Source organism: Cupressus sempervirens, chromosome 4 (assembly GCF_028749045.1).
Source record: "Cupressus sempervirens isolate cs-2001-9-10 chromosome 4, ASM2874904v1, whole genome shotgun sequence".
NCBI classification, from domain to species: domain Eukaryota; kingdom Viridiplantae; phylum Streptophyta; class Pinopsida; order Cupressales; family Cupressaceae; genus Cupressus; species Cupressus sempervirens.
This window is the reverse complement of record NC_143121.1, coordinates 587,601,093-587,622,814: the sequence shown is the minus strand read 5'-3', so window position 1 is coordinate 587,622,814 and position 21,722 is coordinate 587,601,093. Positions and strand designations below refer to the sequence as shown.

At 33.4% G+C, this 21,722-nt stretch overlaps 1 pseudogene; it reads left to right on the top strand.

The window, feature by feature from the left end:
- The first annotated feature begins 175 nt into the window (after nucleotides 1–175).
- The window catches only part of LOC149562572 (uncharacterized), a 33,726-nt pseudogene continuing 12,179 nt past the window's right edge, over nucleotides 176–21,722 (top strand).

Here is a 21,722-nt window from a genome sequence, read left to right as displayed (position 1 = left end):
AATAATGAATTTATCCTAAGTAAACTTATGTAAAGTTTAAATAATAATTATTTACACTAACATTGAGATATCAACAACATTTCCTACAACCATAGAAAAGTGATATCAATTCATTAGAGTAACTATATTTATTTTTTATTGAATTATTTAAAAGTGTTATATAATAGATTTGTTAATGAAAGCCTTGTCTTCTTATTCAAACCCATGTAAGTGAGTTTGGGTAAACTACAATGAATATAAGGGTGAAGATGTAGAGCTCTACTTGTGAAGTCTAGCATTTAATTCCAGTATTTGGGATGAGGTGTGAAAATTATAGGCCCTTTGAGTTCTTGATGTGTCCAATAGTTTTGTGTTAGCCCCATTTTAAGATGCTATTAAATCTTGGGCAAGTCTGATTTCCCTAAATCTGAGCTCCAATGTCATGTCAAGTTTCTACCCTTGGTTAACCCTCTCTAGAAATTGCAATCCCTAGATGTGTATCACAATATTTTCATAGGATAGATGATAGTACCAATCTAAAAGCTGATAGAGCTCAAGACATTCATTATGACATCCAATAATTTTTATGAATTAGTTGTTTCTGGGAATGCAAAGTTGGAAAAAATCAATGTCTCTCATAACCATATTGGAGTGGATTCTCCAAGGAGATTACTCAATGTGCCAATTTGACTTCTCATGACCTCAGTAGTAATAGTCTTATTAGTTTAATTCTTGATAGTATTAACAACCTCGTCAAGTTGGAAATTTTTTTCCTCTCTTTGAATAACTTCTCTAGAAATATTCCAAGCTCATGAAAGGCCCTCACCAAGCTATCATGCTTTGTAATTAATCCAAAATAAAATAAAATACCAAAGTAGTTGCCATCTATCATAGGTTTTTAATCTCTTGATCTCATCTACAACATGTTATCAGGGTCTATTGATCCACAAGTGTTTTCAAATATGAAATCTTTGGACCTTACCTCAATCTTCTTTCTGAATAGATACCTCAAAATTTCTCAAGAAGGTTATATAGGTTGTGTTTGTGTAATAAAAAATTGACTGGAAGCATCCCTCTAACTATTTTGAATGCCCCAAATTTGACATATCTAGAAATGAATAACTCTCTTGATGACTCAATTCTAAAGAAATGAGTGAATTCCACTAAACTCAAATTTCTTGATGTTGGACACAATGTCTTGGGGTGTCATTAACCGAAGTATTGCCCAAACTTTTGTAGTTATAGTATGTAAGGATGCCAACAATAAATTGGATGAAAATATTTTAGATGACCTATCAAATTTTCCAACACTGACATAAGTGGATTTGAGTTGCAATCTCTTATCAGGATCCATACTCCCAAAATTATTTGAGTTTATGTAGCTATAGAATTTTCATTTACAAAATAATCATCTATTAGGAGTTATACTAGGGAATCTAGAGAAATATAATTCCCATGATAGAGCTTTAGTTGGGTGGTAACAACCTGAGTGGAATGATTCCACAAGGAGTTATTATGTTATATATCTTTATTCGCTACACATTACTTTTAATCTCTACCATAATTTTCTAAAAGGAAACATTCCAAGCTCTCTATTCAACCTGATTACTCTAGACATATTAAATCTTTCCAACAATAGGTTGACATAAGATATTCTAGGATCCTTGTTGAAGATGACGAGTCTCACAATATGGAAGCTATCATACAACAAATTAATAGGCATCATTCCCTTGACTCTCATACACAACAAAAACATAGATTTTAATTTCACTAGAGACTCTAGTCTTTATCAACAACAATCTAATTATCCTTCTACTATGAAGAAAAAAATGCTATTCGTAGGATTGCTTTCAAATAAAATGCAAGTAAAAATGGTACATAATATTCAAACCAGATAAAAATACTAGCTAATATTTTAGTTGTAGACTTGGAGGAGATGAATTAAGAGTGATGTTATTCTCAAACTGTACATAAATATTACTTAATCTATATATATCCTCTATCATACAAAGACAATTTTAAGCTTAAATAGTATAATTAATTTTTATCTATTCAAACATTATATTTGGAATTATTATAAGCTCCACCTAATCATGCAATAAGAAACCTAAAAGAATTCAAACTTTTGAAATCAAATTCATCATTATTATAAGACTTTATAACACATCTTAAAATTTTGATAGTTAAAGAAATTGGTCATTTTATACACACACACACACGCTGAAATCCTAGGAATGCTTAATCAAATTCCATAAATCAATGTTTTAGCATAAGATTTTAGTTCATAAGATTTCCATAATATATCCCACTATGATCTTTGCAACAAAGTATCCTTCTAGAGTGAGCTTCCACCATTCCCATATAGATTATATGTCACAGAAGTATGATGCCCACTTTAAGGCAACAAATACATGTTAATGAAGGATTTGTAAAAGTAATGATATGCAATGATCAAATAACATAATCCAATAAAATTTATCATGAAAGAATTTGATTTATTAATAATACAATTCTAAGGGATAGATTAACAGATGACCAATGCATTGTAAGTTTGTAACAATTGTTTGCAATTAAAGGTTAGTTGTTTTCCATCATAGAGGACAATATGAAGGTTTTTTGGAGATAGTTAATGTGATGTATTCTTTTATTTCCTTCTATGTGCATGATCCCATTCCATTGTAGAGTAAGGATTCAAACTTTGGTTTGAAAATAGTCCAAATTTGTATAAAATTAATCCATTAATTACTAATAAAAGTTAAATTATTAAATCAACATTGAGGTTCACTTCTGTAGCAATTGAGCTTCAAAATAACACCCCTAGATGAATCAACAACACAATAATATTGGTTTGATTTGTTAGAAAATATTCAAGAAATCTATTTATACTAAAAACAATAAAATTTTACTATTGAAAACACATACTAGATGTGTATATTAATGTTGGGCAGAAAATTAATCACAATGGATTAATTTTGAATTATTTGATGCAAATGTCTATATGGGTCTTGAATTTTTTGAAGAATTTACCGGCCCCAAATATAATTAATATGTATGTTGGGTGCTATATTAAACTAAAGGTCAAGACCCTTAAAATATTATTCTAAACTAAATGAAGGGAAGCACTAAAACCAATAGTAAAACATCTAAATTATTTATGTACTAAAAAATAGTGGCTATCTATTCCTAAAAATGGTGATGCACTTATCATAATGTCAAAGGATTTAATTATAAAAAGAGACTATTGTTAACTATGCATAGATGAAGGTGCACAACATATTCTCAAGCTCAAAATGTAACCAAAATAAAATAATTGTGCTAAAAAAAATTCACTAAAAATAGGGCAAGCAACATATCTCATCATGTTATGATCTTTAGAGTATACCTAATATCTCTATGTAGCCCTAAATCAATGCCAATTCCAGAGGCGTAGATGAATTAGTCCCATTTTAGTTTGTATTCAAAAGAAATCAATGATTTCTTCTAGGAAGAGCGGCATATGAAATAAAATATCAAACATTTACTATTAATAAAAATTTCTAAACAAGTAGCATAATTTTTACTGAGAGTTATGTAGGAAACCTGCAATTGAAACTAATGTATACATAAAACCCTCAAGTATACTCTCTAAAATGAAATTTTGGGGTTATGTAAAAAAAAAAAAATTCCATAAACCTGGAACATTTCTGTATAGTTTACTTGTGAACTGGCTAAATTATACTCTTAACTTAAGGGCAAATTTATAAAGAATAAAATATCATTAGAAAGGAGTTAACTAAATAGATGTAGCACACATTGAATATCATTTTAGTAAATCTTATACACCTTGGAAAATGTTGAATTCTCTACATCGATATATTCACTTTTACCCAGGAGAAATCTTTCAGTAAAATCCTAGTTAGAAATACTTCAGGCACATGTTTCCTTTGAAATATCATTGAATCAATGAAAAACAAGTGATATTCTAAAAAATTATTTTAAAAATGATACAAACTTGAACGTAATGCACAAACATAAAATCTGTACTTCCTTACCTAAATAAGTCTAAATGAAACTAAAATTCTCTAGCTCCTTTGAAAGTACCCTCGTAACAAACATGAAACTTGTTGTTATGAGACCAAGCAATAAGTATTGTTGATTGATTCTCTAGATAATTATAGACATTCAAAACAAGGGCTTTGTTGATAACCATGCTAAGTTCAAAAGAACAACTTAGCAATAAAATGCATTTTTCAAAAAGCTAAAGAACTTTAACCAAATTGTCAAGAGACTAAGTAATAATTTATACTAGTTGATTCTATAGACAATGATAAAAAAATTCAAAAAAAGGACTTAAAAAGGGGACAAACAACAACCTCTCTAAGCTCAACAAATGAAAACCTTAACTATGAATTATATTTTTCAAAAAACTAAAAATCTTTAGCCAAAAGAAAAAATTAAATCTTGAATATTACATATCCCATTCATTAACTACTTGAGTGATGCAATAGTATGAGATTAGACCACAATCTATACAACCTACATGTAATATATAAATGTCTATGCAAAAGGGCAATAGTATGAGATTATACCACTATACGTATGTATGTATATGTATATGTATATGCAAAAGGATAACTTCTCATTGATTTCAATGGCAAAACTAGATGGTAAATAGTCATGCCAATCACAAGACCATAGCAAAGACCAATTAAATCCAAATTTGTAATGTCTTTCATGCCAATATCCTTTTGAGGACAAGAAATGGGTGTTAACATTTGAGAGAATAATGCAAAACTATAGTTTAATTTCAATCTAAGGTATGCAATATAGCTTTAATATATTATCTTTCTGAACTAATATAAAAATCCTACATTAATAATCCATCTCCAAAACACAACGCTGCAAGCCCGTTGATAATACTTATTAATTGAATGAATTCAAATTGTATAAAATAAAATTGCTAGAATACAAATGTAGTTCAGTGTTGCATGCTAATAGAATAACTTCAATCAATGGTAAGATAAAATAGTAATTCTATAGATAATCTCTTAATCCAAATAATATTGAATTGAATTAGAATATAGTATGAAATTCTAGTTGATGAATTTGACATTTTGATTACTTATCTAGACAAAATATGATGATAGGTTATGATATTCCTACTACATGGAAAGTTTTACCTATTTTCGTGGCCATGCACTTAGACCCTTCTCTTTATGACAATACTTTGTGATTCAATCCTCACGGATGGCAAGCATAAAATAATTCACAAATTTGGCAAGCATTTTTTGTTCTTTCTAAATAAACTAAAAACTATGACATGCCACTCAATATTTGAAATTTTTTATTTTGTACATATCCATTTTGTGCTCATCATAGCTTATTATAAGACCACATTTTTTTGAGTCATTTTGTAAGATAGCTTTCTTATATTTTTCATGCAAGTTTGCCAATGTAGTTAGAATAGAAATATGTATTTACAAGTTACAACTAGCATATCATGACCATATTGTCTTTATGCAATCTGTCAAACAATGTGCACATTTGTATCTACTTTAATTTTGTAAACATGTCTACTAGGGCAATCACAATAATAAAATCTAACAAAAAATTTTATGATCTAAGCGTAGTCGATACCCTATTCTAAAGCTCCTATTTTGGTAGATACAAAGGAAGTTGGAAAACAATTTGGAATTCATCTTCACTTACATAAATACATACACATGCTACATATATGTATTTATCTCAAGCATTGGGAAAATCCTTATAGTATTTTTGCAACTAGTTTAATGAATGATTTGTCCCTGACCAAGAAACCCCAATTTCAAGTCATCATCCAGAGGTATGGTGTGCATTCTAAACCCCTTTAAAGAGCTTAAGTAGCAATAAAAATGCTGGCTATTTTAAGGGTAATTGGGAATTCTATCTTGAGAGTACACCACACTTCCTCAACCAACAAACTGCTCATAGTATTAACTTGCACTATGATGTTCTGCCATGTTTAGGACCTGATATAACATCTCTCTCTATAAAAAAACAACACTACTCTAGAGTAGCCCAACTTGATGCCTTAAAATTAAATAAGCATTTTCTCCATAGCCTTCCACATCAAAATGAATGCAACATCTACTGCTACTCTCCACTGAGTTCTATATATGATTACCCAACCAATAGAAGGAAATGACTACAATCTTCAACAATGAAAAAAATAACAATGTGGTAGTGGATGAGAGGATAAGTATTCTGATGCTTAGTGTCAATGTCAACATTCTTCTATTGATATCAAATTATAGCAATTTAAATACACTAGAATCTTTTTATTTTCATAATGATTATCAAGCTCATTTCTTATTAAAGGACAACAATGCTATTGGTGGATTCATAACTCAAATTTTAGATGGGTTAGAGCTAGAATACATTGAAATTTATAGATTATTCATCCATTATCATAAGATGCCAAGAAATTTTTCTTAAAGGTCATGATAGATGAATTTGGAAAAACATAACCAAGAGATCCAAAACTTTAATTTCATTTATAGCTTAAAATAAAAGTCACCTTCTTTCACCTTGTTCATGTTCTAAAAATGAATAATCTATATAACAACATAGAATCCAAGATTAACATGAAAACATATTCAAATTTTGATTCTATTACATTAATTACTTATTGTTTCTTATCAAGAAAATAAAGCTCAAAATATATTCCCACTAGGAAATGACAAGAAAATAAATCATAATTAATTAGTAGAAACATGTTCTTTTTTAAGAGTAAGCAATAACAATTGTTCTAAATGGAAGTTCAGTTTTAAAACAAAATGATTGTCATAAATTCTAATAAAAAAGTGCCTAGGAAACTTTTAGATCAACAATAGTCCACTTTCTTCCAAAGCATAAAACTAAGCTTAACAAGTTCACTTGCTAAAAAGTAAAAGATTTATATTGGTATATATATATATAATATAATGAGAATAAGGCCACTGCAAGACTTACCAGAAGCACTGCAAATGCATAAATCTAGGTATATGAACTAAAAATTATCCTAAATAAAAAATTACATACTCAAAATAAACTTATAATGGTGATAGTTTATGCTGCTCGCATGGGTATACTATGGATGTACTATTAAGAAAACATCATTATTCATCAGCAATCATTGTTTCTACATGTAAAATCTATCAACTAGGAAAGCACTCATTGTTGCAGATACATTAGGTAAGGATAGGGTAATGCGAGATGTAGAAGATGCATTTTTTGAGGAAGGGGGAGACATATACAAACAAAGAAGTGATCAACACCATGAAGCATCAAGAACAAGCAAAATAATAGAGGGAAATACATGCACAATGAAAATAAAGTCAACTAGTAGGAAATTTTCAACACTTCACATAAACAATTTAAGATTTATAGAATCTAAAAAAGAAAATCACAACAACCATTAAATTTTATAGAATCTACAAAGAAAAATTTCACTAGGGATTTATATGTTAGCTGAATTTTTTTGAGAATTCCTTACTAATTATTTGGAAGCACTATTGCTTAACTGAAAAAAACATAAAATACACTTAGGATAGCTAATGGTTACTTGGCTTGATGCTGTTATAGGTGTAGAGTCTAAAATGCTAGTAGCAACAACCTAAAATAGAACATAACATAGAGAAAATAGAGCACTGCGAGAACATAAAGAAAACACAGGATTTGAAACAAATTATACATATAGATTTACACACAATTACTGTTAGATTATGGTGAATAATCAGGAAAGTACTGTACACTTCATAATTAGTGGGGTTTGGGGCATCGCCCAAAAAAAAAATTTGGTACTATTCGCTAATCGTTTTGGTACTATTTGCCATTCGTAGATTTGCCACTAAAGTTATGACTAATTATGGCTGACATGTTATAACCCTAAAGTGGTTTAATACTTGTATAAAAGGGTTTAGGGTTGGGTATTTTTCATTATCTTGTGATGCGAAATTGGTTCTTGCGGCAGTATTGAGCTATAAGGGATTACGAATTGTAATTAGGTTGTAATCACTGGATTGTAATAAGATCGGACTTGCTTTTTGGTGGACGTAGCCTAGGGATTGGGTGAACCATATTAAATCTTGGTGCCTTGTGTTCATTTCTATGTGATCTATTATTTTCTGTTATTGGTTATATTTGCATGTAGTTTTTATTTATGTATGTGGTTTATCCTAACAAGTGGTATCGAAGCGAGGTTGTCTTTCAGTTATCCTCTACAGGAAAGTCTCATGGTTGAGTGGGAGTGATGGTAGATGAGGGTAAGCTAAGTGTTAACAGGTTTAATGGGCAGAACTTCCAGTTATGGAAGATGCAAATGGAAGACTATCTATATCAGAAGGATTTATGGAAGCCGTTGGAAGGCAAAACCAAGAATCAAGGAACTATGTCAGAGGCTGAATGGGATTTGTTAGACAAAAACGCACTCAAAAGCATTCGGTTATGCTTGGTACCATCCGTAGCATTTAATATTATAAAAGCAAAGATGACAAAAGATTTGATGAAAACCCTAGCGACACTATATGAAAAGCCCTTTGCTTCAAACAAGGTATTTCTCATGAAGCATTTATTTAATATGAAAATGGCAGAAGGTGGATCTGTTGCAGATCATTTAAATGAGTTTAATACTATTACTAGTTAGTTATCTTCTATGGGTATCAATTTTGATGAAGAAATTAGGGCTCTCTTGATTTTGTGTTCTTTGCCTAAAAGCTAGAATGGCTTGGTAATAGCAGTGAGTAATTCTGTTCCTAGATCTAGTACCCTAAAATATGATGATGTGATCAGTGTTGTTTTGAGTGAGGAAACTTGTAGGAAATCCTCAGGTGGATCTACATCAGGAAGTGCTTTGAATGCACAAAGCAGGGGCAGAACGACTGAAAGAGGAAGTAGCTCTGGAAATCATGGGAAATCAAGAGGAAAGTCAAAGGGGAGGAGGTCTCAATCGAGAGGAAATAAATTAGATGGAGAGAAGGAGGCAAATGTGGTAAGTAACAAATCTAAAGAGGATGCTTTGCTTCTATCTTTAGAGAGTGTTGATGATTTATGGTTTTTAGATTCTGGTGCTTCATTTCATGCTACACCTCATAGAGGTTATTTCATTGATTATGTCCAAGGGGATTTTGGGGTTGTTTATTTGGGGGATAATGAACCCTGTCAAATTGTTAGAAAGGGAAAAATTAAGATTAAGTTGCAGAATGGGAATCATTGGCTACTGCATGAGGTAAGACATGTTCCAAGACTGAGTAGAAATTTAATTTCAGCTGAGCAACTCAGTGATGAGGGTTGTGTAGTTACTTTTAATGATAAAAATTGGAAGGTTTCAAAAGGTTCCCTTGTAGTAGCAAAAGGTGTGAAAGTAGGCACCTTATATCTTTGTACAGGTCATATTGCTCCTACTACTTTGATTGTTTCAGAGAAAAATGAATGTTCAGGAACAATTGCTGCAGTTGAGCAGGGAGAATAAATAGTTGTTGTAGATTTTGATACAGCACTGTGGCACAACAGACTTGGGCACATGAGTGAGAAAGGTATGAAAGTACTTCATTCAAAGAAAGTTTTACTAGGTCTGAAATGTGTTAATATGAATTTCTATGAAAGTTGTGTGTATGGAAAACAAAAGAGAGTGAGTTTTGTAAAGACTGGAAAGGAAAACAAAAAGGAGAAATTAGAGCTTGTGCACACATATGTACGGGGACCAGCTCAGGTATCTTCCCTTGGTGGCTCTCATTATTATGTTACATTTATTGACAATGCAACTAGAAAAGTATGGATTTATTTTCTTAGACATAAATCTGATGTATTTCAAACTTTTAATAAATGGAAATGCTTGGTTGAAAATGAGACTGGTAAGAAATTAAAATGTCTTAGATTTGATAATGGTGGTGAGTATTGCAGTCATGAATTTGAAGATTATTTCTCCACTAATGGTATTCATAGATAGAAAACTGTTCCAAGGACTCCATAAGAAAATGGAGTGGCTGAACGCATGAACAGGACTATAATGGAGCGCGCAAGGAGCATGAGGTTGCATGTTGGGTTGCCCTTACACATGTGGGTAGAGGCTATCAATACTGTAGTATATTTGATTAATAGAGGTCCCTCTACTCCTTTGGGCTATGGTATTCTAGAGGAAGCATGGACTGGTAAGAAGGTGAGTTATTCTTTTCTCAAGACCTTCGATTGTGAAGCTTTTTCTCATATAGAATCTGAAAATAGAACCAAGCTAGAAGCTAAATCAAAGAAATGTGTCTTTGTTGGATATGGCATTAATGAATTTGGTTATAGGATTTGGGATTTTGAAAATCTTAAAATTGTTAGAAGTCGGGATGTCATATTCAATGAGAAAGTGTTGTACAAAGATCTATTGCAACAACATGAGAAGAAAGAAGATGATTATGTAGTGCTAGATGATACTCCAAAAGCTAATATTCCAACCATTCCTCATGATGTGCAACAACTACAACAAAAAATACCTCACACAATAGTGAATGTTAGATGGTCAACAAGGCAAATTAGACTTCCACAAATATTTTCTCCCTCTTTATATTCTATTTTACTTACTCATGCTAGTGAACCTGAAAGTTATGATGAAGTTGTTCAGGTGGATACTAAGATTCAGTGGGATTCTACAATGAAAGATGAAATGGACTCTTTGCTACAACATAAGACATGGGATCTATGCAAGTTACCCATAGGTACAAAGGCTTTAAAGAATAAGTGGGTTTACAGGTTGAAAGAAGATGAAGGAGGTAAGAAAAGATTTAAGGCCAAGTTAGTTGTAAAAGGATTTGTACAGAAAAAGAGAATTGATTTTGATGAGATATTTTCTTTTGTTGTTAAAATGACTTATATGTGTACTATTTTAAGTCTTGTGGCTACTGAAGATTTACATTTAGAGCAGTTTGATGTTAAAATAGCCTTTCTTCATGGTGATTTGGATGAAGAAATATATATGGCCCAGCCATAGGGATTTGAGGTCAAAGGTAAGGAGAACTTAGTGTGCAAATTGAAGAAAAGTTTATATGGCTTGAAGCAAGCACCTCAGCAATGGTATCTGAAATTTGATAGGTTTATGCACGAGCATGGCTATAACAGGTGTCATTCAGATTATTGTGTTTATTTTAAGAGGTTGGATGATGATAGCTACATTATTTTATGTCTATATGTTGATGATATGCTTGTAGCTGGGTCTAACATGAATAATATTAAGGGGGCTGAAACACCAGTTAGCACATGCATTTTCTATGAAGGATTTGGGGGCAGCAAAACAAATCCTTGGTATGAAGATTTGCAGAGATAGGAAGAACAGAATATTGACACTATCTCAAGCTGATTATGTTGAGAAGGTGTTGCAATGTTTCTCTATGGAGAATGCTAAAGCTGTCAGCACACCTTTACCTAGTCATTTGAAATTGACTAAGGAGATGTGTCCTAAGACACGGGAAGAGGAGGATAAGATGTCCAAGGTACCGTATTCTTCAGCTATAGGAAGCTTGATGTATCTTATGGTATGCACTAGGCCAGATATTGCACATGTAGTGGGAGTCATTAGCAAGTATATGAGTCATCCAGGATTTGAGCATTGGAATGCTATCAGGTGGATTCTCTGATATTTGAGAGGAACATCCAATAAATGTTTACACTTTGGGGGCTCTACTACTAATTTACAGGGCTATGTTGACTCAGATTTAGCAGAGGATATTGATACCAGGTAGAGTACTATAGGTTATGTCTTTACTATTCATGGGGTAGCTGTGAGCTGGGTTTCTAGGTTACAAAAGATTAATGCTCTATCCACTACAGAGGCAGAGTATGTTTCTGCTACAAAGGAAGCCAAGGAGATGATATGGCTTCAGTTCTTCTTGGAAGTATTGGGACATCCTTAGAAGGATAATTATTTGTTCACAGATAGTCAGAGTGCCATTGATCTTGCTAAGAATTCAGCTCTGCATTCTAAGACAAAACACATACAGTTGTGGTACCATTTCATTCGGTCAATTTTGGAGGATGGATAGTTAAAGCTGGAGAAGATACATACCAATGACAATCTAGTAGATATGTTGACAAAGGTTGTAACAAGGGAGAAGCTGAACTCCTCTTCAGCTTTGGTTGGTCTTTTAGACTGAACATGAATAAAAGAGCAGCAGAGTCTAGGGTGGTTTGATCTAGTGGGAGCCTGATGTGGTAGTGGTATTGCTATAGGATCAGTCTCCAAGTGGGAGATTGTTGTTTAATGTGGAGCCTGATCAGTCCCCAAGTGGAAGATTGTTAGATTATGGTGACTAATCAGGAAAGTACTGTACATATTAGTGGGGTTCGAGGCATCCCCCCAAAAATTTTTTTTGGTACTATTCACTAATCGTTATGGTACTATTCGCCATTTGTAGATTTGCCACTAAAGTTATGGCTAATTATGGCCGACATGTTATAACCCTAAAGTGGTTTAATACTTGTATAAAAGGGTTTAGGGTTGGGTATTTTTCATTATGTTGTGATGCAAAATTGGTTCTTGCAGCGGTATTGAGCTGTAAGGGATTACTGATTGTAATCAGGTTGTAATCACTGGATTGTAATAAGATCAAACTTGCTATTTGGTGGAAGTAGCCCAGGGATTGGGTGAACCACATTAAATCCTGGTGCCTCGTGTTCATTTCTGTGTGATCTATTATTTTCTGTTATTGGTTATATTTGCATGTAGTTTTTATTTCTATATGTGGTTTATCCTAACAATTACTATATATCTGTATTGATATTCTATATTGATTACATTTTGAAGGCTCACACCCTGAAAGAATTCTATCTCTATTTATTAAAAATAAAATATTATATCACTTCTCATAATAATAGTATATAGATGATTGGATAGAACATAGGAAATGCATGCATTATCCATGTCATACTCTATGCATTGGAGAAAGTAGTGTAACTCAAATCAAAGGGAATAAATAGAGTAGTAGAGAAAACACAAAACAAAGCTTTACCAAATTACATAAATTTGACACAGAAACACATCAATACCTTTATTGATTTTTCATATCTAACTACATATTCTCCAGACCACACCTAAAACATTACATTGGTAGTTTTTTTATAGAGGTTGCAACCTCTAGAATCATTTATATGCAATCCATGCATTGCTCAAATGATTTTACAATAACCTATAATTGCAATCCATAAATTATGTGTGCCATAGTTTACTTGATGTATTTAATTTAAACGAAAATTGTAGTTTCACTTTAATTATGACACATGAAAAAATTGGGTCTCTAATTGTTGTATAATAAACAAAAGAAACACATGATAATTTGCATGGAAAAGTATATGATGGCAGAACTTTGACTACCACATTAGCTCTCTACAATAGAGAGTTATTGTAGAAATCCTTTATAAATCTTTTGTTGCCCCAATTGTTATCAATGATGGCAATGATCTTTGTCTATATTTAAAAATAAAAACATAAAAATTATAAATTTTTTCAAAGACAACTTTGTCAAAGATAAAATGGTGGCATGTAAAATAGGGTTTCATCTATGGATAGACTAACAAGCTAATGAAAATATGGGGAATTCAAAAAATTTGTTGATGGAATGCAATTTGTAGGAGAAAAATACTAGGATATGAAGCACACTTACTCTGATTGAAACTTGACTTTATATCTTTCAAACCTTTTGACTTGATTCCTAGCTTTTTATGTAGCAATCTTTGCTGCCAAAATTGTCCACAATGATGGTAATGACCCTGTCTAGACTCAAAAAGAACAACTCAAAGGAATTATCAGTTCTGCCAAAGATAAAATGGTGGAATAAAAATAGGGTTTCCCCACTACATAGACTAACAAGCTAATGAAAAGATAGGGAAGCAAGAAAGATATTGTTAATGGAATACAACTTGTAGCCAAAAATACCCTACTTTAGATCTTTCAAACCCTTCAATTTGGCTCCCATCTGTCTCCACTATCAAGGATCAAAAGGCATTGGATGAATGTGTATGGGTTGAACTCAAATGAAATGTTGGAAAATTTCCGCACTTGCTAATTTTCCCTTTGCCGCTCAAATGAATGACTTTTTAGTGTCTAAAATGCATGTTTTTGATAAGAAAAATAGGTTTTACAGGGACCCTGAAACCCAATAGTTAAAACAAAAACCAAGGTTGATAATAAGCAGTTAAAGTCCAGCCAAAAATAGACAAGTCACAAGAAGGATAATAAGCATGAAAGCCCAGCCAAAAACAAAGGCCAACAAAAAGGCCAGTTCAACTTACATCCAAAAAGCTAGAACAAGAGAAAGCCAACTTGACAAAAAAAAAAGAAAAAAACTAACAACAAAAGACAGGAAAAAATAAACCATTATTACTCTTCTATCTTTCTCTCGAGCTCATGCATCATTTAAGCTACTTCATAGACATTGTGAATCTCCTCAACCATCTACTCCTAATTGTTCTAAGCTTCTTAATCTAGGCTACTAAAATTTATTTCTGTCACCACATCCTCTTCCACCCTGGCTCTTTCTTTGTCCTTGTCCTCACTCTTGTCCAACAAACCTTTGGCTTTTAACATTCTAGTAAGAGAAAGAATATTATCATTGATAGAATTGAAGATGGAAATCATCTGATTTTCCAAATTATGATTATAGGTTTCTAGGTTCAAGATTCTCTTGTTAACTAAACTAATTTGATCCTCCTGAGCCTTTTGATTTCCCAAACTTGGCTCCTTCCTATTGTTTTCTAGTTGTCCAATTTTTTCCCTAACTTCTTCCAATTCATGGTAAAACCATTTGATTGACCTAAAATTATCAATCATGATATTTTGAGCATTATTCAAAAAATTCATGCCCATTTCCCTAGCATTATCCATTATTACCACCATAGCTGGATTGATGAGTTCTTCAAAACTAAGTTGGCCCTATTTATTTTCTAGGATTTGAGGATTCATTGTCTCTCTAACAATCCCCATCTTGGATGGTGTTACATTGAAATTTTTCCAATCATTTTTCCTATAATTAATAATCACTTCTCCACCCTCTCCACCAATTTTCTCCTTCTCCTACTCTTGGGGATGAATAGGGGAAAGAGGAATTGCTGAGATATTTGGCCTTGACCCCAAAACCCCCTCAACTACCATCTCTTTTTGCCTCTTCCATTTTTTAGCAATTTCTTCTTGCCTCATAATTTCCATCTTCTTCTCATCCTCATCATTACATTTCATTTCCTCCCCTTCCTCATTGTAATCTTCATCACCTTGGCCTATAAGTTTAGGCCCATGTCCTCTAGGGTTCTTCCTGCTTGGGGTTATAGATGAAGGCGACTTCTTTTTCGACTCTTTGGCCTTCTTTCTAGAGGAAAAATTTTCCTTCCCTCTGACCTGATACTTTGAGTATCCTCTAAATCAGAGGAAAAACTAGAGCTACTTGATTCCTTAGAGGCATCCGCACTAGGAAAAAGAGTTTTGCTTAGATTTTGGGCTTTAAAATGCTCATAAACTAATAGCAATAATCTGTCATGTAGGGTAGGATTTGAAAAGGGTCTTTTATTGAATCCTATAAAAGCCTTGCTCATAGAAGTAAATAAATAAAAGGGGAAAGAAATCTTAATGCCATGGCGGAAATGACTAAGAAGAACAAAGTAATGAGTTCTCACCCGGCCAAATCTAGTATCCAACAAAATATACTCTATAATAGCTCGTAAAAGATATCTCCAAAGTTTTTTGATGGTATCCATTTCATAGTGCATTTCACATTTTACTAGTTCATTCCTCTCCTCTAATCTATTTGCAAAATCCTTGACTACATTCACCAACAACTTCTTGTCCCTATAAAATTTGAAGCCCTCCACTAGAATTTCAGACACAAGAGCAATGACTTCCTCTGTAACCTGAAATGGAACTCCATTCACTTTAACCCTCACATCCTTCTAAGAGTTAAGCATACTGTTAGTTAGGACTGGGTCAAAGCCATGGAGTTTAGTGATGTAATTTGCTATACCTCCCTTCTCCAATTTCTCCCATACTTTTGCCCTTTGTTTTGATTTTTTTGCTTCCCTCATAAGCTCCTTTCTACTCCATTCCCCCACCATGTCTGTGCTCTCCACTCCTCCAATTCTCATAAATGCTGACCTCTACAAACCCTTCTCAACCCTTTGAATGCTCTATTTTTGACTTCTCTAAAAAGTGCTGATATATTTTCCTATACCCCAAGAAAATAAGTAGATGAAAAAATTGACCCACAAAAAATGTCGATATGACATTGATAACCTCATCTAATTGTGTTTACTATAAATGCCATTATTGCAACAACTCACACCTCAGCTTCCATTAGAAAAAAATATTACATTAAGATCTCCACCATAACTCCCTGGATTTTTTCTACTTCGATATGACTCCTTTCCTCTTCCAAAATATTCCCACTTGAATTCCAAGTCATCACCTTGTCTTCCCTAATGGCTTCATTGACAAACTAGTCTGCCATGTGGTTAGCCTCCCTATAAACATTGGTGACATGGATACATTCAATATTTTGAAGGAAATTTTGGGTCTCTTCAATTAATTTAGCAATAGACCATGAAGGTTGAGTGATTCCTTTAATACATCTTATAATCTTATTAGAATTTCCTTTCAACCATAATTTTTTAATCCCCATGTCAAACACTAGTATAATTGTATGGTAAACAACATTGGCTTCTATAAAATGGTTAGTTTGGAAACCCAAAGGATGAGAAAAAGCCACCACCCCTCCACCATAATTATTTCATATGATCCCTTGACAACCCAAAGGTCTAGGGTTACCTTTTGATGTACCATCAAAATTTTGTTTATTCCATCCCTCGGGAGGGAGCAGCCACTTCACTTCATGTATTTTTGTCCTCCTATCCTTTTCTTTCTCCTTCTTATCATCACCATTTTCAATATCTCCCCCCTTCCTTACCTCATAGTTTTCCTTTATGTTTCTATAAATCTTCTCCCCTAAAACATAAGTAGGTTCCTCTCTATCTCTAAAAATTCTATTGTTTCTTTCCTTCTAATTTCCCCAATAAAAATTAGGCAAAGTCTAGGTGCTTAAATCTAGCAAGTTTGGACCTTTGAACTTACTTATCCAGTGGCAAAAGAAATCCAGAAGATTACTTGGTTTGCACTAGCTTGCTCAAAAATTTTTAGTTATGTTATCCCAGACCTCCCTTGAGAAAAGACAATGAATAAATATATGATTGTTCAATTCCATCTAATTTTAACAAAGGATACACCTATTATGCATAATATGACCTCTTTTTATTAAATTATCCTAAGTAAGAATTTTGTCTTGTAAGGCTAGCCAGTAAAAAATATTGATCTTTGGGGTAAGACCAAGTAAGCAAGCTTTCACCCAAGGGGGTTTCTCTTTTAGACTCCAAAGAGAATTATAGACCAAAGCTACTGAGTAACAACCATTAGGATTGTCACCCCATATAACTCCATCACTCTTACTATTAATAACCATAGAATTTAGCATAGTCATGATCAGCTTGAGATCTTTAGAGATAAAAGATAGGTCTCTCCATCCTTGGTTAGTTCTATAATTTCTAACTTTCAAACCAAATTACCTAATACAATCATTAGCCTAGATTTCAAAAGTAGGATTATTAAGAAGGGGTCCTTGAAGTAACCAGTTTAGAAGAGAATATCCTCTCCATTGCCCACTTTCCAAATAACCTTAGCCTTGGCCAACACTCTTGCCTTAAGAATACCATTCTAAAAAATAGATTTTCTCAGGATGTCCTGATTGTTTAGCAAGAACTAAATTGAAGGTCTTCTAAGATAGTTATTTACAAAGATATCTCACCATTCCCTAGTACTATTAAAGATGTACTAGATCTATTTGTCTAGGAGAGGCATATTGAGATGCTTTAATTTCTTGATACCAAATCCACCATAGCACTTTGGAAGATAGACATTATCCCATGCCACAAGGGTATATCTTTTCCTCCCTTCAAGACCTGACCACAAAAAATCCCTCTGAATCTTTTCCATTTTCTCTGTAAATTTAACCAGAATCCCAAAAAGGCTCCAGACATACACTAGGAAGTTCTGAATAGTAGATTTAACCAAAAGGCATTTTCCTTCTTGACTAAGAGAAGCCCCTTTCAAACCCACTAGCTCTTATTGAACCTATCAATGATCCCATTCCAAATGGAATTAGGATGCTTAGTACCCAAAGGGGGTCCAAGATAAGTAGTAGGTAGCTTTCCCACTCCACATCCAAGGGTCCTTGCAATTTTCCTCTGCCTATCCTCTAGAGTATTAATAAAGTAAATTGAGCTTTTTCCCCAATTAATAAGTTGTCGAGATCCTCTAGTGTACAAATCTAGAATATCCTTCATAACCTTACCCTCCTTGACTGAAGCTTCCCCTCCCATAATTGTGTCATCCACAAACTACTAATGGGAAAAAAGATCACACCTAAAGTATGGTTTAATCCCTTTTAGCCTTCCTTTTTGTTTGTTCTTCTCAATTAGCCTTCCAATACATTTTTCCAAAATGATGAACAAAATAGGTGAGAGGGGATCCCTGTATAAGCCCTCTTGTAGGTTTGAAAAAATTAGAAGGAGCACCATTAACCAAAATAGCAAGAGAAGAAGTAGAAAATAGCTGAAATATAAGCTTACAAACTTTCTAATCAAAGCCAAAAGCCTAGAGCACCAAACCAAGGAAAGTCCAGTTGACCCGATTATAAGCTTTTGAAAGATCCAATTTGAGAAGCATTCCATCTCTCTTTCCAACTTCCATTGAATGGATAAGTTCATGCACCATCATGATTGAATCCAAAATCTATTTTTTAGGGACAAATCCAGTCTGTTGCTAAGATATGATCAAAGGACGAATTTTAAGCATTTTGGAGGTTAGCACCTTTGAGATAATCTTGTAGAAAGAGTTACACATATTGATAGGTCTAAATTTATCCAAAGAGTCAGACCCAAGAGTTTTAGGAATGAGGACCAAAAAAATAGAATTAATCTTTTTTAGAATGCTTCTTTCTCTAAAGAATTCCTAAATAGCCTTCACAACATCTTCCATAACCACCTGCCAAAATATTTGGAAGAAGAAGTTAGGAAATCCATCCAGTCCTAGGGACTTATCCGTTGGTAGGAAGAAAGAGCTTCTCTTACTTCCTAAGCATTTGGAATAGCCCTCAACATTTTATTGTGATGGGGTTGAATAATCTATGGAATACATTAGACAATTTCAGTCTGATCCAACTTCAATAACAAGGGATCCCAAGATTGAAGAGAGGAGAAATAGGAAATAGCCGTAATAGAAATTTCATTCTCTTTTTTCAACATACCTTGCCCCTTTTATAAACTAGAAATTCTATTATTAGCTCTATGCTTTAGAGTAGAAAGGTGAAAAAACCTTGTGTTCTAATCCCCCTCTTTTAGCTAGTTAATCTTAGATCTTTGCTTCTAGAACTTCTCTTCCTTACTTATAATATTGTGTAGGTTAGATAGAATTGACAACTCAACATTCCTATTGAAATCATTGTACCCTTCCTATTGAATAATATCCTAAATTGAGGTGAGTTTAACAAACAGATCATCTTTGTCATGAAAAATATGTCCAAAATCCCTCTTATTCCGAACTTTTATCATTCTCTTCATATTACTCAACTTCTTCACAACTCTAAACATGGTAGTACCTTCCACTTTTATCCCCCACTAGTGATAAACCTTATTCAATAAGTCAGGATGTGAAGTCCACATCTTTTCAAACTGAAAAGGGAAGTTACTTTTTGGTTCTAAAGAGACAACTGAGAGATATATAGGGAAGTGATCAGAGCCAACTCTAGGAAGTAGAGACAACTTACATGAGAAAGACTACAACTAGTCTAGAGAGATAAGAGCTCTATCCAACTAAACTTGAGTACACTCCCTTTGAGTACTTTTGTTTGACCAAGTAAAATCTTCTCTCGACAAATCCAAGTCCAAATAAGCCAAAATATTTATAAAATTTGAGAGGTCCATTTTACTTTTCCAATTAGTCACCAAACCTCCCTTCTTCTCCTCATCCACTAATGCAGAATGAAAGTCCCACATATTAATACCTTTTTTTACACTATTGGTCTAAAAAAAATCATAGACTTTGGACCAATAATTCTTCCTCTCCATTTTGGAATTAGGATCATAGACATTCAAAAGGAACCACAAATAATTATAGTACATATTGAACACTTTATAAAGAAGGATGTTGCAATAATTATGAAAAATAGTAAATTTGAAATACTTATTATTAAAAAGGGTCAGCAATCCTCTAGATGCTCCTTCAAAATTTGATTCTTCCCCACTCATGTTATTACAAAAACAAATTTTACCCAAACTCTCTTTGTTCATCTTAGTTTCTTGTATCATCAGAATATCAGGTCTCTGATCTCTAATCATATTCCTAATGATTTCCTTCTTATGGTCTCCATTAAGGCTCCTTATATTCCAAGAGATTATCTTCAGTTAAAACTAGGGGAACACTCCAGAAGAGTTCTTTGCCTCCCATCTACCAAACTTCTTCTGGTCTCATCTTCTATGACTTGGCTAGCATGTCTCCTTCCTCTAGATCTTGACCTTATTCCCAAGTCTAGTTTACCACAACTCTTGGTCTTAGTTGGAAAAACTAGGGAGAGCTCCTAATTTATTTTCTTTTCAGGCTTAGGAGATAAGGATTTTTCCCTCTCTAATCCCTTTTCTAGATTGCAAGAAAAATTTGGGGCCTTCCTAGGAGACAAAGGGAGATCTAAGACATCCTCTCTTTTTTTTGTCACTAACTACCCTTTATTAGAGACTTGTTCCCCCACTTCTTGTGTTTGAGAATCTAACACCATAATTTCATGGGGTTGGCTTTCCACCTCTGTCCTGGTCTCCTTCCTTATTACTTGAGAAATAACCAATATTGCTCCATTTACCTCCTTAGCTTTTGAAAATCCAGGATTAGCCTCCTCGACTTCTAAGAATCCAGTATTCATTGTTAGATCTTCCTCCTCTCTAAAAGATGAAACAACTATCTTGTCTTCCCTTAAGTCTCCAAGGATTGTCTATTTTCTTCCATTATCAGGGACTTCCACTATCTTTTCTAGTTCTTCCACTGTCTGTCCTAGTTCTATGGTCCCATTCATCTTTGTTGCTGGTTCAACCATCACATTAATATCTAGTCCAAATACAACATCCTTGTCTACCCTAGAAGTTGTGCTAGATAGTTTATTCCTAACATCTCAGCCTTCTAGCCACCCTTAATGTCCTTTTTTTTCTAGGTCTTTTTCTCCTTTCTTTGGGAAGAAGATGGAAACTTTTTCTTTTCAACTTTAACCTTTGGACAATGATTCACCTTGTGCCCTAATTTTAGATAGTGAAAACAAGCAAAAGGGATACTTTCATAAACCAATTACTTAGTATGTGTTCCTAGCTTAGAGTGAAAGTTCACAACTTCTAGGATGTCATCCCCTTCCCTAACACTGATACATATCCTTACATATGTTAGTCCACTTCTAGAAGCTGTTATTGGGTCTATTGACAAAAGATCCCTAAAGGAGCTTGCTACTCCCACAAACACATCCTCATTCTAGAATTCCAAGGGAATCTCTGGAAGTTCAACCCAAACTACTACTTGCACAAAGAATGATTCATTTAAATATAGATTCCATGACCATTTCTGAAGCATGAGGGTAGACTAGCCTATACTCTAAGGTCCTTCACATAGGATGTTAGACAAGTCCTCTTTACAAGTAAAATTAAAA